General features: G+C 32.2%; 1 pseudogene; it reads left to right on the forward strand.

Annotated features, from left to right (window-relative positions):
- Positions 1 to 1569: 1569 nt before the first annotated feature.
- Positions 1570 to 6790, forward strand: LOC111381967 (annotated as a pseudogene).
- Positions 6791 to 17513: the final 10723 nt, after the last annotated feature.

Here is a 17513-nt window from a genome sequence, read left to right on the forward strand (position 1 = left end):
AATAGAGGTTATATTTAAAGGATGTTTGACCGCCATTTTTATATAAAAATACATTTTAGAATAGTAACATGAAAAATAAGGAAAAAAAATTTTATTTACGTATAATATTATTTTAATAAAGATTGTGTGGTTGAAAAGAAGAGAGAAAAAATGTATTTTGAAAAAAATGGGTACCAAATGGGGGCTTACTGTCTTGAGGTTGAGTTTTAATTAAGAATTTAAAAAAGAGGTATTTTTGAATTAATTAAGGTTTGCGTTGGATATAATTGGTGATTTTTAATAGTTAAATGATCCAAAGTTTTCTATAAGTTGATTGACTAAATTGCTTTTAAATAATAGTTAGATCACCCAATTGAAGTTTCCTAAATGTTTAAAGGACTAAATTGCTTATAAACAATAGCTGAGCGACCCAATTGAAGTTTCCTAAAGGTTGAAGGACTAAAATTTCTTTTAAATTATAGTTGGATAACCCAATTTGCTTTTTTGGAAGTTTCCTAAAAAGTTGAAGGACTAAATTGCTTTCAAATAACAATTGGATGACCCAATTGAAGTCTCCTAAAAGTTGAAGGACTAAAATGCTTTTTAAAAGTACTTGGATGACCGACTTAAAGTTTCGTAAAAGATAAAGGACTAAATTACTTTCAAAAAATAGTTGGATGACCCAATTGATGTTTCCAAAACATTGAAGGACTAAATTGATTCTAAATAATAGATGGATGACCAATTTCAAGTTTATTAAACGTCGAAGGACTAAATTGCTTTCAGGCAATAGTTGGATGACCCAATTGAAGTTTCAAAAAGTTTAAGTACTAAATTGCTTCTAAATAATAGTTTGATGACCCATTTGAAGTTTTTTAAACGTTGGAGTTAATTGTTTTTTCACTATAGTTGGATGACCCAATTGAAGTTTCCTAAAATTTAAAGGACTAAATTGGTTTTGAACTATACCCTGAACCCTAAACCCTAAAATCAAACCCTAAACCTAAACCCTAAAATCTTAAGCCCTAACCCTAAATAACAATTGGATCCTCGAATTGATGTTTCTTACAACTTGAAGGACTAAAGTTTTAACCTACACCAAAACCCCAAAATTTCAATTGGGTATCTAACTATTGTGTAAAACCAACTTAGTCCTTCATCTTTAGTGAAACTTTATTTTGGTAATCTAGGTATACTTTTAAAGCAATCTGATTCTTCAAGTTTTATGATCTTCAATTCGGTCATCTAAGTTTACTTTAAGAACAATTTAGTTCTTCATCTTTTAGGAAACTTCAATTCAGTAATCCAAGTATACTTTAAAATTAATTTAATCCTTCAGCTTGTAGAAACCATCAATTTGTGTTGTCCAACTATAGTTTAAAAGAAATTTAGTGCTTCAACTTTTATGAAAATTTAATTGGTTCTTCCAATTATACTTGAATTTAGTCATTCAACTTTACAGAAACTTCAATTTGGTAATCCAAGTATACTTTAAAAGCAGTTTCATCCTTCAAATCTTAATCTTGCCTTTAAAGTTCACTCAACATTGTTTCTTCAATTCTATACAAAATGGCGGATGAAGGGCAGGCAATGAAGAAAGGATCTGAAAAAGTTCCATTCTATAAAATTTCTGCTTTTCAGATAGGGTTGATGTTTCTCTTATAATCGTCGGAACAATTAATGCCATTGCCAATGGCAATATGCAGCCACTCATGAATCTTATTTTCGGCCAGCTAATCAATTCTTTCGGAGGGACGGATCCATCTCACGTAGTGCATGAAGTTTCAAAGGTGATTTTTTATTTTGTTTTTTTATTTTTCATACAATGTATAGGGTTTGAGATTATGAGTCCCATTCTAACTACAATTACTACTTTACTTTCCAAATGATGCCATTAAATTCTAGTATCAAGCAATAAGTATGTGAATTCAGTGGTCTCCTTCCAAACTGGAAATTTTAATGGCCTTTTCAGAATAGACGAACAAATTAAATTCCACTGAGCGTTTGACTCGATGATAAACAAGATTATGGAGATGAATAAGAAATAAGTAATATGAAATGAATTTCAATGAACAAATTGTCTAAAACCATAAGCCTTTCGACCCAAAAAAGTTGGAATTGGGGTATATGAAATTCTACTTATGCATAATTTAAATTATTACCTTTTCTCCTCAATTTTGCCATATTTGGGTAAAAACTTTGGCGATGAACACAAATTTCATAATTTACTTCAATGGAAACCGCTTGTTTGTACATCGCAGAGATGTCATGCTGGATAGTAAGCGGAGAAAGATGAGCAAGTTGAATTAGAAGCTTGTACTTGAGAACCTTATTAAGACAAGATATCGAGTTCTTTGACACTCAAACAACAATGGGAGAGGTCATTGGGAGGATATCTGGGGGCAACCTTCTCATTCAAGAAGCCATGGGCGAAAAAGTCAGTTCTTAAACTTCGAGTGCAAGTCACTTATTTTTTCCTTATGTTAAGGAAGAAAAAGAAACTATAATCTTATCTATTATATAGTTTTGTCGAATATTATATAATAGTTTTGTTCGAGTTCTTTGACACTCAAACAACAATGGGAGAGGTCATTAGGAGGATATCCGGGGACAATTTTCTCATTCAAGAAGCCATGGGCAAAAAAGTCAGTTCTTAAACTTCGAGTGCAAGTCACTTATTTTTTCCTTATGTTAAGGAAGAAAAAGAAACTATAATCTTATCTATTATATAGTTTTGTCGAATACTATCTACCAAGCTACTTGAACATTGTTAAGAAATGAATTTCTCAAGTTGGGAAATTCATTCAATTTATGTCAACATTCATTGAAGGTTTTGTAATTGCTTTCTGTAAAGGATGGCTTCTACCTTGCACCTTGGTATTGTGTTCTTGCGTTCCTGCACTTGCCATAGCCTGAGGATCCATGTAATGACAAAGATGTGGAGTCGAGGACAAGTTGCTTACACAAGCTAGAAATGTGGTTGAACAAACAGTGGGAGCAGTCAGAATGGTAACTAAAATGATGCAATCAACACAGCATTAGTTTACATTTGAACACAAATTATAACTGAATTCCTGAACATTCTAAGCTTTTTCTTAACAATTGTAGCTGGCATCCTTTACCGGAGAGAATAAAGCAGCAGAAAAGTATGATAGTAAATTGGAAATAGCCTATGCATCCACTGTTCAGCAAGGGTTGGCTTCAGGTATTGGACTTGGCACAGTTTTATCAATTGTATTTAGTACTGATAGAATTGCCATATGGTATGGATCAAAATTGATCATGGAAAAAGGATACCGTGGTGGAAAGGTTATCAATAGCACGATGGCCATAATTACAGTTGGAATGTAAGTAAGCCCTTGTTTGGCCCCCAATATAATGAGATTTTGAAAATAATATATTTTAGAATCGTAATTTTTGAGAGAATGTGAGGTTAAAAAAGAAGAAATTTTTTTTGGTTCACGTGTAATATTATTTTACTGAAGAATGTGCAATTGAAAGGAAAAGAGAGAAAAATGTATTAAAATTTTAATGGGGATTAAACAAGGGCTAAAACATCAAATCTTGATTATTATACTGTCTAGTTCTGTTGTGCATACTAAGCTTTCATTTATTTATTATTTAAAAGTAACCCACTCCATATATTCTCGAATAAGATCACTTCAACAGACGTCTCCATGTATAAATGCATTAGCAGCAGGTCAAGCTGCATCATTAAAATTGTTTGAGGCTATTGAACGGAAACCGAATAGATGAATATCATGACAGAGGAATGATGTTGGAAGAAATAAGAGGAGAAAGTGAACTTACGGATGTGTTTCATATATCCAACAAGGCCAAACAGCAGCTGTAGTTGTAAGTGTAAACTAATGCCGTGTTGATTGCAGATATTTTCATGTTTTTCATTACACATTGTAAGTGGCCAAACAGCAGCTCTAGTTGGGCAAAGTGGAAGTGGGAAGTCCATAGTTATTAGCTTGGTGGAGAGATTTTATGATCCTGATGCTGGAGAAGTACTTAAATATGGAGACATGGAGTTAATTTGAAGATGTTGAAACTAAAATGGATGAGAGGAAAAATGGGAACAAATCTTATTTGCAACTATCTGAAGGAAAACATATTGTATGGCAAAGAAGATGCTTCTGATTAAGATATTTAGAACAGAATTGCTAATGCTGCCAAATTCATTGACAACCTCCCACAGGTAACAGGTCTTTACCGTTTTCTCGATTGAACAAGCTATGCTGGCCTAGTTTGAGGAAATAATGATATCCAGTTTATAGGGGCTTGACACAATGGTGGATGAACATGGAACTCAGCTATGCGGTGGTCAGAAGAAAAGGGTTGCAATTGCTAGATCTTTTCTTTAAAATCCAAAAATCCTTCTTCTTGATGAGGCAACAAGTGCTCTGGATGCGGAGTCAGGATGCCATTGTGCAAGATGCACTTGAGAATGTTATGACAAAATGAACAACAGTTATTGTTGCACACCGTCTGACAACTATAAGAATGCTGATCATATAGCAGTAGTACAAGCTGGAAAACTAGTAGAACAAGGTACAAGCATCACAACTTGTTAAATTTATTTTAAGTTTTAGTGTATGGAATCAATTTCAAAACAACTTTTTTTCCAAAATCATGCAAGGCACTCGTGCTGAATTAGTAAGGAATCCTGACGGGGCATACTCCCAGCTTATTCAAATGCAAGAAAGTGCTAAACATATTGATAACATTGACAGGGCAGACTTGCAGAAAATGGATTTAACTCTAGACTTAGATGGAAACTTTAATTCGTCTTTGAGTTGCAGAATTTCCATGAGGAGATTGACTAGCAGCAGATCACTCCCTCCCTTTCGTGTTCCTGGTCTTATTGACCATCAAGAAGCTCAAACTGGAGATACCAGAGATGAAAGGTGTAAGTTTCTATAAGATGCCTTGCATACTTGGACAAAACCGAGTTGCCATATTTGGCTCTAGGATCATTGGCAGCCGGGACACATGCGTAGTCTTTCCAATATTTGAACTTTTACTTTCATCAGCTATTAAAATTTTCTTCGAACCTTCACATAAGCTTAAGAAGGAATCCAGGTCTTAAGGACCCATATTAGTTACCTTGGTTGTTGTACCAGAACAGGATTTCTTTATCATTCAAGAAGGCAGTGCACCAGGAGATTAGTTGGTCTGATAGTCCTTGCAACTCAAGGTCTGTAAAATCTCTTCACTAGTAATCATCACATTCTTTGACCTTATTCAATTGATGCCAGAAGGGAAGTGTTCGTTGGGGTGCTGTTGGTGCAAAGTTATCTACTTATGCGTCGACCGTAAGGAGCGTTGACAGCGATGCTTTAGCGCTAATTTTCCAGAACATAGTGATGGTGATAGCAAGCCTCACAGCCAATTGGTTGCTAGCCATCATAATCCTTCTTGTTCTGCCCCTGATTGGTTTGCAAGGATTCGCCCAGATGACAGTTCTACAACAGTGCAGGTGCCAAGGTATTTTTCCGTACCTGAACATTATGATCATTCAAGTACTACTTTTTTTTCTGTGTATATATACCCATAGACATCTAAGTAAAAGATGCAATATATGTAATGCAGGGGATGTATGAAGAAGCTAGTCAAGTGGCAAATGATGATGTGAGCAGCATCAGAACTGTCGCTTCATTTAGTGCCGAAAAGAAGTAGATCAAAATGTAAGAGAAAAAAATGCAAGGTTCCTGTGAAGCAAGAAGTTCGGATTGGACTTGTTAGTCGAGCAGGTTTTGGAGCCGGTTCTTTCTCTCTCTTTTGCACAAATTCCTTCTGTTTCTACATTGGAGCTGCTCTGACTCAACACTGGAAAGCATCATATGGGGATATTTTCAAGGTAAATTAAGAATTTCTCGTTCTCATCATTCGCTTGCTGAATTCATCTCCAATTAACCACAGTATTCTGCAGGTTTTCTTTGCCTTAACAATGTCAGCTATCGGAGTTTCTCAAACTAGTGCAATGGCTCCTGTGTGAAGAAAGCTAAGGATTCTGCTGCTTCTATATTTTAGATCCTCGATAGTAAACCAGATATTTATTCAAATAGTGAAGAATGCACAACATTGTCTAGTGTTAGAGGGTGACATTGAATATCAACATGTAAGCTTCAAGTATCCAACATGGCCAGACATCCAAATCTTCAAGTATTTGCACTTAAGTATGCCTTCGGGGAAGGTATTATTCACTCAAACAATTAGCAAAATATATAATGGCTCTAGTTGGAGAGAGTGGAAGACTGAAGTCCACAGTTATCAGTTTGATACAAATATGATAGGCCCCTTACACAATTTACCTATTCTAGAAGGTCCCAGAAGGAGGAGGAATAGCTGACTGGGAAGTAACAAAATCTGTTAGTGAAGGGGTGAGTAGACTTCGTTAATTAGAGGAGATCTATAAATAGAAGTAAAGGGAACTGGAAAGAGAAGGTAGAAAATGGGCAGCATCTTGGGAGAGTAGTGGACCTCTCGAATGTCCATTTATATTTATCCTTTCCTTTTTGTTGCTGGCATAACGGAAATAGAGTTTTAATGGAGTGTTGTCATCTTCATCCATCAGTGTTTATACAATTACAGAATCACAATATTATTGAAACCAGACCGATATTCCGTTTCAGAGCATCTTGATATGTTTTTATCTAAAGTACAATCTTTAATTCTGGGGAGTGAATATCTCTTGCAACGGGTTCTTATCAAAATATTCTACAATCCTGATTCCAGCCAAATACAAAGATTGCCTACAGACATTGCTTTCATTCCTTCTTCGAAAATCATCTTCATTTCCTAGCTTTATTGTGTAAAGCTTTAGCCATTAGGTTTAGGATTTTTATGTCAAGGTGTCTCAACTCCACGGCATATTCATCCATTGCATCCCTCCAAAAATCAAGAATAAAGGAGCCAAATAACAACATTTTTAGTACACCTATCAGATGAGATTAGATAGTACAATATCTTCTTTAATACTGTACAAACTACTATGTACGGGCAATACGTGTTTCTACCTGATGTTAGCAGGAAGCTTGGGAATTAAGTGAGGTTTTCTAGATAAACCAATTTCATAGCAAAAAGATAAATGCATAGGAAGCTTTAATTTTTCTAAAGTTTCATCTATTTTGACAAGGGTCTAGTGTTTCTCATGAAATACAAAATGGAAAAAAAATACAAAATTTTGCAGCTACATCAGATTAGATTCAAAATTCTAATATTTTATGAATTTTGAACGTGTCTATCATAGAATGTCTTGAATGACCACAAAAGATCGCACATTTGAACATAAAAGATGCTTAACACTTTTGGGCCATGTAGAGACATACTTCGACGTGAAATACTTCAAGAAAATCATCCTTGTAGGCTTTGACACCAATTTAATATTTACTTGAACATTCTTCTAATTGGTCGTAGCTTGTAGAAATTTGAAAAGAAGATACATTGAATAACTCAGTTTTGTCTTTCTTGTTAGATAAAACACTCCTTTGGAGAGAGAAAAAAGATTTCAAGTCCTTTTAAGCTGCTGCAAGTTTTTTATTCAAATTTTACACGGGGTAATAGGTTTTATTACCAATTTTATATCACCACTACCTTAAAAGAGTGAATCCTTCGAGTATTGTTCACTCGAGACGTATTTTCCTCTTCTATCTTACTCTTAAATGGACTGTTCAATAAAGAGACCAACTATGTATAAAAAAAAAAAAAAAAAAGGTAATATATATATATTTTCATCATCTTTTTCATTTTTGGTCTCTGTGTGGGAGAGTTTTCAGCCGAAATTTTTGACCGACCTCTCTCACCGGTGGGTCCCAAGGGATTGAAAGAGGTTATAGTACTTTAAACACTTGCTTCGTGACACGTACAAGAGATGATAAAGCAAACATATAGCCAAATAGTCCCAAAAGGTGGGCTCAAAAGTTGAAAAAAAAAATTTATAAAAGGATGGAGAGTCTTGCTTCGTAATACGTACAAGAGAAGGTAGAACAAATTTTTTTTTTTTTGATAGGTAAAGGTAGAGCAAATATATAGTCAAATAGTCAAAACGGGTGGGCTCAAAAGTTACTATATTATTTTATTTTATTTTATCTTAAAAGAGGGAATCAGCCGTTTACTGTTCATTCAGGACATATTTTGATGTTCCCATTTTACCCTCAACTCCCTTGCACAGTAATCGTTACACTAAGGGTCTAATGACCTTTTTGAATTTAGACAAAATATCTTTCACGACAAAAAGTCAAAAATTGTGTGTTAGATAAAGGGTTTGATTCATTCTTTTTTCAAAAGAAAACAAAACTCTCCCATATCTAATTTTACTCTTGAATATCCCATAATATCTCACTTTACTCTTAAAATCACTACTAATGGTCTTCCTACGCATGTGTAGTGCTGCTGTTTTGTCTGATATGAATTTTTATGTCCAAAAAAAGTAGTTGACGTCATACCACATAATATTTTTTTTTGAAAAATGATGTAAATTATATTGAGAAAATTGTCAGAAAAAAATAATAAACATTAATAAAATAATCGATTTTTTTAAAGAAAAAAATGAGTTATACACATTTTTTAACACATACATTTGATATACGTTTAATCATTTTTATATTCATTTAGATCATTCGATATGTTTATAATATAGTTCTCGAAATGAGCTTCGAGAGAATATAGAAAATTTATGCATTTGACTACCGTATAATCGTCGATAAACTTTTAAAGTTAGTTTGTTATCGAAATTCTTAATTTTTTAAAAGATGTCTCTTTTAACATCAAAAAATATTTAAAAGTTTATTAGGAAATTTTCTAAATGATGTCAAAATTATTGTCGCGAAAAAATAATAAATATCAATAAAGTAATTAATTTTTTTAAGAAAAGAGATAAGTTATACGCATTTTTTAACACACACGTTTAATGCACATTTAATTATTTTCGATATTCATTTAAATCATTCGATATGTCTATGATATAGTTTTCGAAATGAGCTTCAAGAGAATATAACAGATTTATGGTAGATTTTTATAAAAAAAAAAAAAATAAATCATCTAGTAAAAAAAAGAAAAAAAAATTGACAAAAAAGAAGAAGATAATAATCACCCAATAAAAATAATAACACAGAGCATATTTATAATAATAATAATAAAAAATAATAAGAACAAACATATTTTTTTGCTCCATGCATCACGGAGCTCTCCTGGTTGCCAGGAGTAAATTGCTCCGTAACAGTATGTCGTGGATTTTTTTTTTATTATTTAAACGATGCTTAGTGTCAATTTTTTTTTATTGGGTGATTGATACTTTTTTCATGTCATTTTTTTTCACTGGGTGATTTATTTAGCGTTTTTATATAAATCTTCTATATTCTCTCGAAGTTTATTTCGAAAACTATATCAAAGACACATCGAATAATTTAAATGAATATTGAAAATAGTTAAATGTATATCAAACGTGTGTGTTAAAATTGTGTATAACTTGTTTTTTTTTTTAAAAATATCAATTATTTTATTAATATTTATTATTTTTTCGCGACAATTTTCTCAATATAATTTACATCATTTTCTTAGAATCATGTATATTGTTTATTTCCTAAAAGCAGTTGCGATAAATCAAAGTAAAACTTAACACAATTTTGAAAAAATTTAATATTCAGTCAAGATGTCAATTAATTTATTTAACAATATTGAATATTTTCGATGTATATAAATTTTGGAGGATTAAATTCAAATATATCAAAATTGGGCGATTAAATCAAAATCTCAACCTCATTTAAGAGACAAAATATTATATTGTGGCTCAACTTGTGTCTAGCTCCATTATTTTTTTTTTCATTTTTCTCTCTTATATTTTCAATCGTAGAATTTTTCATAAAATAATATTACACGTAAATAAAAAAAACTTTTCATTAAATCGATTGGATATTTAACAATAAAAAAAAGATTCAATTAATTACACGATTTAATTATGTTGAATATATTTATCATCAAATACGTCATTTATATGTAAAATAACCATTCAGACTAAAATAATATTTATATATAAATTATGGGCTCCAATAATTTGTGTTTTTAATCCATGCATCATGGGAATATTTATCCTATCTCCAGAAAATACATTTCAATTATAGCAACACAAAATTGAGGCCAACTAATTTTTCATCTTAATTATTTTAACATCTGAAAATTTTTTATATATAAAAGAAATTCGATCATATTTAGAAATTTTTTTTTTCTTATTGTTACTTTTTCCTCTCGATTAACTAATTTTTTAAATAATCTAATTTTTGACGTCATTTAGAAATTTCCTAATAAAATTTTAAATTTTTTTTAATACCAAAAGTGTGTCATATATGAAAATTATATTTCCATTTATCATTTTAAACAATTAATCAAATTTGTAAATTTATTGAGAGGAATGAATAGATATTTTGATACATTAATATTACCTAAAAAATGACATAGCTCGTGCATTGCACGGGTGGAAAACTAGTTTTATTAAAAAATTCAATAAGGACCGCAGTTATGTTATCGTATTTCTATTAAAAAAAATCAACATTTTACATTTTACTTATTATTTAAAAAAAATCCACATTTACTTGAGTAACATGTTTTGTTACCAACATTATTTGGCCATTACTTGAACTTTCCATCATCAACCAGCCCAAAAAATAAAAAAATAAAAAAATCATCCACCATCGTCATCGTCATCATTACCATGTTGCAATTCCGCTATGAGATTTCAAAGAGAAAATTATAGCCCATCCTACCTTCAAAGATTTGCGTTCTAAAATCTGCTGAAAATTTTCACATTTCATAAATTAGATATTTCATATTTTAAAATTAAATATTAAATATACAGTTTTCATTCCAAAATATCCTATCCTTTCTCTCTCTAAATTATTTCCAGTCAAATCTCAAACACAAAAATCTCAAATCTCCCTTTTCTCTAAAAATTACTCACACTGCCCTCATATCTCTTTCATATCTCCCGTGCCGATCAACCACTTCCATAATCTTCGACGTTGATCAATAGCTTCCATTGTCTTCAACGATTATCCATTCATTTATTGGTGATCGTGCGCGGGAGTGTAGTAGCCAGTGTCGCTCGTAATAACATCGGCATTGCGTACAACAATGCTTGTTGCGTTTAGCATCAACTGTAATGGTGCATCGCTGCATGCAACCGATGTGATCTATTTGTTTGATATGGTGTTGATGGCAGGCGGTTATAGTGATACAATTGTAGTGGTGATGGAGGCAAGTTGGACTTTTTTTTTTTTTTTTTGGGTTTATGACGGTGATGATGGATTTATGGAGAAGAAGGTGGTGGTGATTGTTGGTACTTGCGGTGATGGTAGCAAGGATTTATTATTATTATTATTATTATTATTATTATTATTATTATTATTATTTTATTATTATTATTATTTTTTAATAGATCTCTTGTGTGGTGGTCAGTAGTGATGGTGGTGGTAGTTGTGGCAAGTGCTTTACAGTGGTGATGGTGGCACAGTGTTCGAATGTACTGGTATTGTTACAGGTGGTGTTGGTGGTTGACAGTGGCATTGGTTCGGTTTTGATATGTTGTAGTGGCAATGGTTTGTTGGTGGTGGCGATGATTTCGTTGGTGGTTGGGCGATGTTACGACAGTTTTGTTGGTGTTTGGGTGGCTATTGTCGTTTTACGAGGTCTAGCGATCTAATGGTGATAGTGATGGTGGTTGTCGTGGCGACGGTGGTGGGTGGGATGAGATGAGGTTAGATGATGGTGACCAATTATTTAGTCGATTGTGACTAATAATTGATTAATTTGTAATATGTGACCTAAAGATTGTGACCGTGATTAATAATTGATTGAGTTGTGATCGAAAATAAAATTGTTACCAATTAATCCAATAATTTGTACTGAATAAAAGAGTTGTGACTAATAAAAGTTTTGATTCTGCGATTGATAAATAATCTATGACCTATAAAATTTTTGATTCATGACTAAAAAATAATTTGTGACTTATAAAATTTTTGAATTCTGAGCAAGAAATAAGTTGTGACCAATAATTTGATAAGTTGTGATTAAAAATTAATATGTGACTAATTGTATAGATGTGTGACTTAAATATATTTAAGTAATAAATAAATTAAATCATAAATAAATTTGAATAAAAATATGATTTTTGAAGTTTGAAACTTATTTTCTTGATTTTGAAATTTGTGATATTTTAACTCTCATGAAATTTTCCCAATTTCAAATCTAAATTGATTTAAACCTAGACATTTTCAATTTAAAATTTTAAGTGATTTACGTCTAAGAAAATCCACAAGTTATATGTTGCTTGAAAGTAAATATCATGTCACCATAATGCTTCAGCCAAACAATAGTTCAACGGGATGAATTGGATTGGAATGAATCGTTCCAGTTTGGCCCCTATTTTTTGAAAATGAAAATGGGTGGAATAGTATTTTTTTGAAAAATGATTGATTGAAATAGAAGGAAAAGTTTTCAATTTGTATATAATATTATTTTATGAGAGATTGTGTGGTTGAAAATAGTAGAGAGAAAAATGAAATGAAAATTAACGGGGGTCAAACGGGGATGAAATGTAAATTCTTTTTCAAATTCCATCGATCATAAGATGGTATACACAATCCGCTTCCTCAATTTCAGTTCTCTTTTTCAGCAAAAGACTTCACTAGAAACTACTTCTATAGGTATCCTTTCTGAGTCCTTGAAATATCAAACATCTAAACACTCCAAATGGCATATCTTTCAATTCCACCGTTCTATAATATGAGAGATTTACAAAAAGCACCAAGATTTGTTATTTCTCTATTTGCTTCACTATCCTAAAGAAATTCTAGCTATGGCAAAAAATCTTACTCCTTCAAAACCTACTGATAATTTTAGGAGTCAAAAAATAGAATCATTGAAAGAACAACCACCATGCTACAGATTTGTTTCCCTCTCTTGTGAACTTGGCCAAGCCCTCTCCAATCCTCTACTAAAGTACCACGACAACCACTCCGACAATGTGCAACGATTTCTAGATATGGTTCCATATCTGATAAGATCTGCTAGGTCAATGGTTTGTGCAATTGTGAGGTTACGTTGGCCAAGGTGGTGGCAACGATGTCGATGGTGGTGTGAGGGCTTGGGAATAGTGGTCATGGAGTTAGGGTTTGAAAGAAGGAAAAACAGAGGGCATGTTCTTGAGGTTGAATATTAATTAAAGAATTTAAAAAAGAGGTACTTTTGAATTAATTAATGTTTACGTTGGATATAATTGGTGCTTCTTAAGAGTTCGATGACACAATTGAAGTTTTGTAAAGGTTCAAGGACTAAATTACCTTTAAACAATAGTTAAATGACTCAATTGAAACTTTATAAATGTTGAAGGACTAAATTGCTTCTGAACAATAGTTAGAAGTAGTAGGACTCAATTTCAAACGATAATTGGATGACCCAATTGAGGTTTTTGGAATGTTGAAGGACTAAATTACTTCTAGACAATAGTTACATGATCAATTTCGTGTTTCGTAAAAGTTGAGGGAAAAAACTCCTACAAAAGAATAGTTGGATGACCCAATCGAGGTTTCAAGAATGTTGAAGGACTAAATTGCTCCAAAAGAATGGTTGGATGACCAATTGAGGTTTCGAGAATGATGAAGGACTGAATTGAACCTAGAAAATAGTTGAATAACCAATTCTGTGTTTCTAATAGTATTAAGGACTAAATTCTTCAAAAGAATAGTTGGATGACCCAATTGAGGTTTCCGGAATGTTGAAGGACTAAATTGCTCCTAGATAATAGTTTGATGACCAATATGATGCTTCTCAAAAGTTGTAGGACTCAGTTGCTTTCAAACAATAGTTGGATGAACCAATTGAGGTTTTCGGAATGCTAAAGGACTAAATTGCTTTTAGACAATAGTTAGATTATCAATTTCGTGTTTCTTAAAAGTCGAGGGACAAAATTCCTCCAAAACAATAGTTGGATGACCAGATTAAAGTTTTTGGAATGTTGATGGACGAAATTTTCCTAGACAATAGATAGATAATCAATTTCATGTTTCTTAAAAGTTGAGGGACGAAATTCCTCTAAAACAATAGTTGGATGACCAAATTGAGGTTTCCTGAATATTGAAGGACTAAATTGCTTCTAGACAATAGTTGGATGATCAATTTCACGTCTTAAAAGTTGAGGGACGAAATTCTTTGAAAACAATAGTTGGATGACCAAATTGAGGTTTCCTGAATATTGAAGGACTAAATTGCTTCTAGAAAATATTTCAAAGATCAATTTTGGGGTTCCAGGAAAGGGACGAAATTCCTCCAAAATAGTTGGATGACCAAATTGAGGTTTTCAAAATGTGGAAGGACTAAATTGCTCCTAGAAAAATACTTTGTGACCAATTTCGTGTTTATAAACGTTGAAGGAGGAAATTGCTTCAAAAGAATAGTTGGATGACCCAATTGATATTTTCGGAATGTTGAAGGACTAATTTGCTCCTAGAAAATAGACGGATGACAATTTTCGTGTTTCTAAAAGTTGAAGGAGCAAATTTCTCTAAAAGAATAGTTGGATGAACCTATTGCTATTCCTAGAAGTTGAAGGACTAAATTACTGCTAAACAATAGTTGGATGACCAATTTCGTGTTTCTAAACGCTGAAGGACGAAACTACTTTTTGACAATAGTTTGATGACCTAATTGAAGTTTCCTTAAGGTTGAAGGACTAAAGCACTAAAACCTAAACTGATACCCTAAACCCTAATATCTTAAACCTAATCCTAAATTTCAATTGGGTCCTTGAATCACAGTTTCCTAAAACTTGAAGGACTAATGATTGAACCCATACCCTAAACCTTGAAATTTCAATTGGGTTATCTAACTATTGTGTAAAACCAATTTAGTGCTTCAACTTTAGAGAAACTTCATTTTATCCGTCGAACTATAGTGTAAGAGAAATTTAGTCCTTCGCCTTTTATGAAACTTCAAATAGGTCATCTATGTATTACTTAGAAGGAATTTAGTCCAAAACCTTTAGGAAACTTCAATTGGGTCATCCAACTATTGTTCAAAAGCAATTTAGTCCTTCATCTTTTAGGAAACTTCAATTCGGGAATCCAAGAATACTTTAAAAGTAATTTAATTCTTCAACTTCTAGAAAATATCATTGGGTCATCCAACTATAATGTAAAAGCAATTTAGTCCTTCACCTTTTAAAACTTCAAGTTGGTCATCTAACTATTACTTAGAAACAATTTAGTTCTAAAACTTTTAGTAAACGTCAATTGGGTCATCCAACTATAGTGTAAAAGCAATTCAGTCCTTCACCTTTTAAAACTTCAAGTTGGTCATCTAACTATTACTTAGAAACAATTTAGTTCTAAAACTTTTAGTAAACGTCAATTGGGTCATCCAACTATAGTGTAAAAGCAATTCAGTCCTTCACCTTTTAAAACTTCAAGTTGGTCATCTAACTATTACTTAGAAACAATTTAGTTCTAAAACTTTTAGTAAACGTCAATTGGGTCATCCAACTATAGTGTAAAAGCAATTCAGTCCTTCACCTTTTAAAACTTCAAGTTGGTCATCTAACTATTACTTAGAACCAATTTAGTTCTAAAACTTTTAGTAAACATCAATTGGGTCATCCATCTATTGTTTGAGAGCTATTTAGTCTTTCATCTTTTAGGAAACTTCAATTCGAGAGTCCAAGTATACTTTAAAAGTAATTTAATCCTTCAATTGCTAGAAAACATCAATTGGGGAATTTCTTATTAGTTAGGTTAGGTATTTCGATTCCAAAAAAGGTAAAAAAAAAAAAAATTGGGTTCAACAATAACTGGTTTTATTACGTGACAGCTCATGATGTTCATATCAATCGCAACTATAGTGAAAAAGCAATTTAGTGCTTCAACTTTAAAAGCAAGCTCATCCTTCAAATTTAATCTCGACTTTAAACTCATAATCTGTTTCTCAATTCTATACAAAATGGCGGATGAAGGGAAGGGCAAGGCAGGCATCGAAGAAAGGATCTGAGAATTCCATTCTGTAAACTTTTTGCTTATTCGGATAGGTTTGATGTTTTATCTTATAATTGTTGGAACAATTTGTGGCATTGCCAGTGGATTGATGCAACCACTCATGGCTCTTATTTTTTTACCAGATAATCAATTCTTTTGGAGGGACTAATCCATCTCATGTAGTGCACGAAGTTTCAAAAGTGATTTTTTATTTTTCATACAATGGGTTTGAGATTATGTGTCCCATCCTAATTACAATTATTGCCATTAAATTCTAGTATTAGGCAATAAGTAATGTGAATTCCGTTTTGAGTGTTTAACTAGAAGACACATAAGTAATGGAGATCGATAAGAAATGAATTTCAATGAACAAATTGCCAAAAACCAAGATCCTTCCAACCAAAAAAAGTTGGAATTGGGTTAGATGGAATATAACTAATGCATAATTTAAATTATTACCTTTTCCCCTCAATTCTACCATATTTGGGTGAAAAGTTTGGCGATGAACACAAAGTACTGTGGTAATAAGTTATTCATAAATTGTGCAAAAAGAAGATTACTCTCTCCTCCCTTCGGTGTTCATGGTCTTTTAGGGGTTATACTGTATCAGCACAAATCTCCACCTTATACTATGATAATAGTGGCTAGTGGCAAATGCGATGCAGGCTAGGAGGGGAAAACACAAACTAAAGTGTAATCTCTTTAGGGATATAGTCCATCATCGTGATATAATAGTTGTAAGATTACATTTATGGAAAACCTTTGTTCATGAAAACATTCTTCATTTTAAATTATTGCAATTGTACGGTTCCTTAACATGTAGTAAAACAGATTTTGAGTCCAAGTATCGTACCCACTGGAATAAACTAAGTCTTAACCAAAATGCTCGAATTTGGTGATTTTTCTATGACTAAATTATAATCTCCTTATGATGGCAATACTTAAATTAACTAGAATCGATGAGAAGTTATGATGAACACAAATTTGATTGATATATAATGATAAAAAGTCCAATGAGATTCCAAATCCCCTTGTATCAATCCTTTTTAAAGCTAACCTAACAACTTGACAACACGATTTAATTATGAAGATTGATATTCCTAAAATATTTAACAATCTCTCTTGAGTAGAATTAAACATATCCTTACACGTGATCCGACTATATTTCTATGACAGATTCGAACTTGTAAGAACGCATTAAAAATTATGAATACTTAAAGACCACGTAAAGTATAGTAGTATATTTTTATCCTCCTATCGGGACTATACGATGATTAACACCATGTCTAACTTATTTTTCATCTTTCGAGGATAAAACAAGTCACAATATTTATGCAATCATTGTGCACATGATAGTAAAGAAGACTATTCATGAAAATTATTAAAACGTATTTGAATGTCGAAAAAAAATTAAAAAATCCACTAAGAATTAAAAGTTCATGATACAAGATTCATCGTAATTAATCTAGCATAAAGAAAGCAGAAGAAATAAAAGTTGTTTATCACCTGAAA

This window comes from Olea europaea, unplaced genomic scaffold (assembly GCF_002742605.1).
Source record: "Olea europaea var. sylvestris unplaced genomic scaffold, O_europaea_v1 scaffold2411, whole genome shotgun sequence".
In the NCBI taxonomy this organism is placed as follows: domain Eukaryota; kingdom Viridiplantae; phylum Streptophyta; class Magnoliopsida; order Lamiales; family Oleaceae; genus Olea; species Olea europaea.